Raw genomic sequence first — 6000 nt, 5'->3', positions numbered from 1 at the left:
CTCCAGTACTTTTGCCTGGAAAATCCCATGGACGGAGGAGCCTGGTAGGCTGCAGTCCATGGGGTCTCTAGGAGTCGGACACGACTGAGCAACTTCACTTTCACTTTTCACTTTCATGCATTGGAGAAGGAAATGGCAACCCACTCCAGTGTTCTTGCCTGGAGAATCCCAGGGACAGGAGAGCCTGGTGGGCTGCCATCTATGGGGTCGCACAGAGTCGGACACAACTGAAGCGACTTAGCAGCAGCAGCATTGATCCATTGCCACTGTATTATATATATTATACACACACACACACACACACACACACACACACACATACACAAGCTTATATATTGGCCATCAGCACTATAACTCATGTCTGAATGTATCTGACACACATTTTCTCTGTAGGCACATCACAGCCTTCTTGGTCTTAGGAACACTAGGCCACACTTCAGCACTGCACATGGGGCTATTTTAATCAGCCAACTCAGCAAAAAAAAAAAAAAATGTGGAACTAAATGTATTGTGAAAAAGCCACTTGTTTCGAGTATGAGAGCTGAAACGAAAAGGCAGAGCCTTGCCTTTCTCCCCTCAGTTGTGAACACATGCAATGACAGACAATTTTTTTGCCTCTCTGCGTATGTCTGCAAATGATCACAAAAGCACCATGAGTATCGATTTGGGAGTTACAAGTAAATTTTGGCAAATAGGCAGATTTGTGAATACAGATCTGCAAAAAGAGAACTATGTATAATTAATTCAAACTTCCCACATAGCTAAGGGCTTTATGACTGGGGTGGGGGGTGGTGGTGGAAGAGGATTATTAGTGTCCATGTAAGCATTAACCTGATAAGGTAAAGATGTGATGTTCTGAATTTCTGCATAAGTTAATATTTCCCTCAAATGTATTTAAGTATATTGAATGATAACCAACCTGTCACTGTATTACAGAAACCTTCAAATTCTTTGATATGCTAATATACATTGTAAATGTCTACAAAGCATAGTATTTCCTAAATTTGATCATTATACCCTCCGGGAAATGCTGCTCTAAGGTCTTTTTGACAAAATCATCTAGAATTTAATCCTAGTGCTCAGAAAATTTCTATTTGAATAGAAAAGTAATTTGCAGTGTAAAGGCTGTCGTTCCTACAGCCAAATGACCATTCTCTGGAATATTTCTTAAGGTCAGTGGGTGGATTTATCCTATTTCCAGATCTTAGATGTACTGTCCATTTCTCCCTCTGTGTTCTGTTCGATAAAGTTTGATCTCCATGGGCACGAACTTGCTGGGCGATTTCCCAGAAGAGAGGCTCCTAACAGAACATTTGTATTCTTTCTTCTCATGGTTGTACATTTCCAATTTTAATAAGCAATTAAAACAATTTATATCAAGAGCAAAGCCTATGCACATCCACTGAAACTTTGCTAGGAGAGAAAAGATTGAGAGCATGATGGCTGAAGATTGATGACTAAGCCATAGCTCTCCAGGCGCCGTCTTGGAACTACTGTCTTAATGATAGACAGTGATTTAACCCATGGAAATGAAAGAGGTTTTCATTAGTTTTGCAGTTTATTCCTCATGAGCCCACTGCAAGACAGATTTGCAGCCTATTCGTTTAGGATTGTGTTTAAAACTTTCATGTGTTTCTCAGAGAAAAAAATATGAGTAATTTCTTTCTGGAAGATATTAGCTCTATTTTAAGCCTGAAACCTGGGAAGCCTGTCGTAGACACTGACTTTGTCTTTTTCTTTGTTGGAATCAGGGAAGTAGGACAACTGGTCCAGGGTTTGAAGAATGTACAAAGGTCCTGAGGATCTGTAGGAACCAAACAGAGAGAGAGGGAGGTAAAGAGGGTGCACATTCAGATAAGGATGCTGGAAGCAAAGGTCCAGGAGCCACTGGCTTGGGCACTTATCTGAGTCCCTCCCCTTCCTGCCTGGCAGACATGGCCAAGGTACTAAATCTCTTTGTGCCTGTTTCCTCACTAGAAACATAGGGGTTTATTTTTTTATTTATTTATTTTTTTACCTAGATTTATTTTTTTATTTTTTTTTAGCCAGCAAAGGACTTTATTATTTTTTTTTGCTCATTTTTTTAAATTTTATTTTATTTTTAAACTTTACATAATTGTATTAGTTTTGCCAAATATCAAAATGAATCTGCCACAGGTATACATGCATTCCCCATCCTGAACCCTCTTCCCTCCTCCCTCCCCATTCCATCCCTCTGGGTCGTCCCAGTGCACCAGCCCCAAGCATCCAGCATCGTGCATCGAACCTGGACTGGCAGCTCGTTTCACACATGACATTTTACAAAACATAGGGATTTAAATAGTCCCTACCTCTCTTAGTGGAGACTGGATTCAGCTGCACAAAACAAAGGTGAGTTCAATGGCTATTCAAATAGTAGTTATTTTTCTAGGGTAACGAAAGTCAGGAGTAGGCAGTCCAGGGCTGCAACAATGGCTCCGAGAGGCCATCAAACTTTTTTCTTTAGCTTTGTGTCATCATCCTTAATGTATGGAACAAATACATAACTTTTATTCTCAAGATCTCAGGATGGTTTCCGTACCTACAGATATTCATGTTTTAGGCAGAATGTGAAAGACGGGAAAACAGAAAGACAAAAAGCAAGAGTCTTGTTTTGGTTTGTTCTATCTTATTATTTGATGATGCTAGTCTATTTCAAAATTCTATCTCATTGGGCAGAACTGCATCATATTTACCATGTAAGGAAGGTTGGGGATTTTACTAATTTAACTGGCCACACTGTCCCCCCAACAAAATTATGGTATTATTTACATGGAAGAAAGGGAGGAAATGGATATTGTCTAAGCAAATAACAGTATCACGGGATAGTTGTAATAATGTTGTATGAATCAAATGAGTTAATACTTATAAAGAACAAAGAACCACAGAGGAATATCGGAAGTATCCAATGTATTAATCACAGACTTGGAGTGGAGCAAAAACTACACAGGGATGCCTTTGAAAGGAAGAATAAACTCACCTCCCCCCCGCCCCATCTCCATGTCCTACCGTGACTCCCTGTCCTATACCAAGTGAAACTGTTTTTCTAATATGTCCTTATCTCCTGATTTTCAAATGCTTGCAGAGCATTTATACAATGGTGACTTTTTGCCCAAGGCTCTTTCGAACAATGGGAAATTGTTATGATCTCCACCTGGTGTGCTTTTTTCAGTCTGTGGACTGTGTTACCAGGTGAGAACACAGGGCAAATGAAAACAGAATGGCTCTGACGCAGCCAAGCACCTGGATGCAAGAGAACGACATTTCTCAATATCTGAGTGGGTTCTGACAGCCAAATATGGGTTGAGATTTGCAAAACCCTCCACAGGCAAACATTTTATTTAGACGTTTCTGTGAATATTTTGGTATAAGGCAACAGAGACTCAGAATCCAATGCCAAATATATTACATTCTTAAAATAACAAACACGCTGGTGGTCGCTGACGTCTGTGATTTCCTTTGGAGCAATATTCCTCTCCTCAATGTCTTCAAAGAACTTTTCAGCTTGCCTCAGAGTTCTACCAGAGGCGTTCTTTCCCTCTTTCCTTCCCCTTTTCTTCACCAAAAATTTACTGAGTGCCTACCCTGAATTTAATAATAGCATCCATGGCAGTGAGACGGAGGCTTAGTAGGCTATAAATCATTAATTAACTCATTCCACAGATACGTATCTGCATGTTCTGTGTACAGTGCTTCACTTTGGGAAGTGGCGGAATGTAATGGTGTGCAAAACAGAGGAACAGGAGGAGGTCTGGACCCTGAATTCTACTTGGGAGAGAGATGAGTCAACAACGCTGTAACAAAGAAAAGTGATATGAACAAACAGGATGCCAAGGTCAACCACAGGCTGGCTGGATTTGGTTTAAGCTAAGAGCACCCAGCCCTGCTGTCTTCCTTTAGAAAATGGGAATGTTTAACTGGAATGATGCTTAAAAATAACAGGGAAATTGAAAAATCCTTTCCTTTTTAGATTTGTTTTATACAACATACCCAAAATTGCATATTTATATACTTTCTTGGATGAGATGGTTGGAAGCTCTAAAAGTATGAGCTATAATAATTTGCCTTCAAGTTATTCATAAAAATCTTGGCTTTTCTATCAAGTTTTGCCCTAAGTAAAATACAACTTTTAGTGGGGGAAAAAAAGATACAATATACATGCTATTATTCGTTGCCTGAGGGATCCTTCAATTTTGCTTGTCTTACAAAAATAAATGAGATTTCAAAAGTACAAATTCGGGCATAGTGGAACAGTGGTTGGAGAAGTGACGGGGTGTTTTTCTTTCTTTCTTTTTTTTTTTTTTTTGAGAAAGAAGTCTTTAAGTTGGGAGAAATCAGGATTTCCAGGCTGAAAGAGCTTTACGGCACCTGGCATGCAATGTGCAACGCGGGACGTAGAAATGATGAAGAAGTCAACTGGGACTAAAGAATCCAGCATTCTGTACAATTTTTAATGCTCCATTTCCAAGTCAAGAGGACTTTGATGTGAATACTGATGAAGCCAAATGAGATCATCTCATATATTGTTGAATGCATTACTCTGAACACCAGGTTCTGGTGATGAGAAAGGAAGACATAGCAAACAACCTCTACCCAGAATTTAAAATTTTAGAATGACTTTAGGAACAGTTTTTAGATTCAGCTTTTACTATGTGAACTACTATAGCAAAACACATAAACAAAAAAAGAGCTTGTTTTGTGTTCATATAAATGCATATGCTAGTAGGAATTGTGAACCATGTACCATTAAAATATATGCTACAATATATAACATAAAAGATTCTATAGTGTAAATGAGTTTCAGGAAATACACTTGCATACTGAGGTTTAGCTAGAATTGCTATGACAACCATAACTTTTGCATTTCTTTCTTTTTTTTTTTTCAGTTTGAATTTGCAACTTAAATGTCACATTACCATAGGTTTTGGCTTTCTCTTTTCTATGTAGTTCAAAAAGAAAAATTACACACCACTGCCCCTGTTAAATCCCCACTTAATACAGTATACCTCTTGAACATATCACACTTGTTCAGGGATCAAACGTTTGGGTGGGTATGATTACAGTTAAGAAAAAAATAGGGAAAGGAAAGACTACAGTGAAGTCTTAGAGTAGAATTTTCAAAAGATTTATAACATGTATAATATTCAATCAATGTACCATGTTTTCCTATTACAGATTTCATTCTTCTTGGTTATTCACTGGAAGTAGAAAGATACAAGAAAAAGGGGACATGATTTGACTCTTAAGACATGAAATCTATCTATATATGAAACACACATAAAGTTTATTTCTAGATTATTTGGAAAAAGCATGTAAAGGAAAATCTTTCATAATAATTATTGTTTTGCTTAATCGTATCCCACATTAGCTTTGTAAGGTCTGAGTCACCCTGTGCTTTTATTTAAATTTTTTTAAGGTCTGAGTCACCCTGTGCTTTTATTTAAATTTATAGTATTTAGCTGTATTCCCTTGCAACTCAACTATGTGGCATAAAAGTCTACAAACTGTCCCTTCTATCTCTTTATCAGGGTTCATCATTATTTCTGATCTTCCATAGTTATTTCGAAAATTAACAAATACTAGTTTAGAATTGTAAAAGATATTTAAAGAGCCATTAGCTTTTATCTATTCCTCAATCTTAGGGGGTCAAACAATCTTATAGGGGAATTAAATAAGTATATATATTTCTATTCATTTATTAACTTAACAAGCATTTATTGGGTACCTATTCTATGCCAGGTCTGTCTTTCTCTCCCTCTGTCTTTTTTTCTCTCTCTCTCTCACATAAGAGAAGCTGGAGATAGTGCATGTATATCTAGACTTTGTTAAAATGTGAGGGGAACTGGGGAAACAAAGGTCTGGAAAGGGGCAGTTGGGATATTAGACACTGAGTCCCTCACTAATCAGTTCACCTAGACATTGGCGTGTGTGAACAATCTGGAGCTTGCAAGGAAATCCAAGAAGTTGAGCACGTGCTGTTAC

At 38.0% G+C, this 6000-nt stretch overlaps 1 long non-coding RNA gene across 1 annotated transcript in view; it reads right to left on the bottom strand.

Annotated features, from left to right (window-relative positions):
• Nucleotides 1-1545: 1545 nt before the first annotated feature.
• The window catches only part of LOC123332847, a 43003-nt gene continuing 38548 nt past the window's right edge, over nt 1546-6000 (bottom strand). The window contains exon 3 of the long non-coding RNA XR_006549947.2: nt 1546-1804. This is a non-coding gene — a long non-coding RNA (uncharacterized LOC123332847). The remainder of the gene's footprint in view (nt 1805-6000) is intronic.

The sequence above is a fragment of the Bubalus bubalis genome, chromosome 3 (genome assembly GCF_019923935.1).
Source record: "Bubalus bubalis isolate 160015118507 breed Murrah chromosome 3, NDDB_SH_1, whole genome shotgun sequence".
Classification (NCBI taxonomy): Eukaryota; Metazoa; Chordata; class Mammalia; order Artiodactyla; family Bovidae; genus Bubalus; species Bubalus bubalis.
This window is presented reverse-complemented; position numbering and strand designations above follow the sequence as displayed.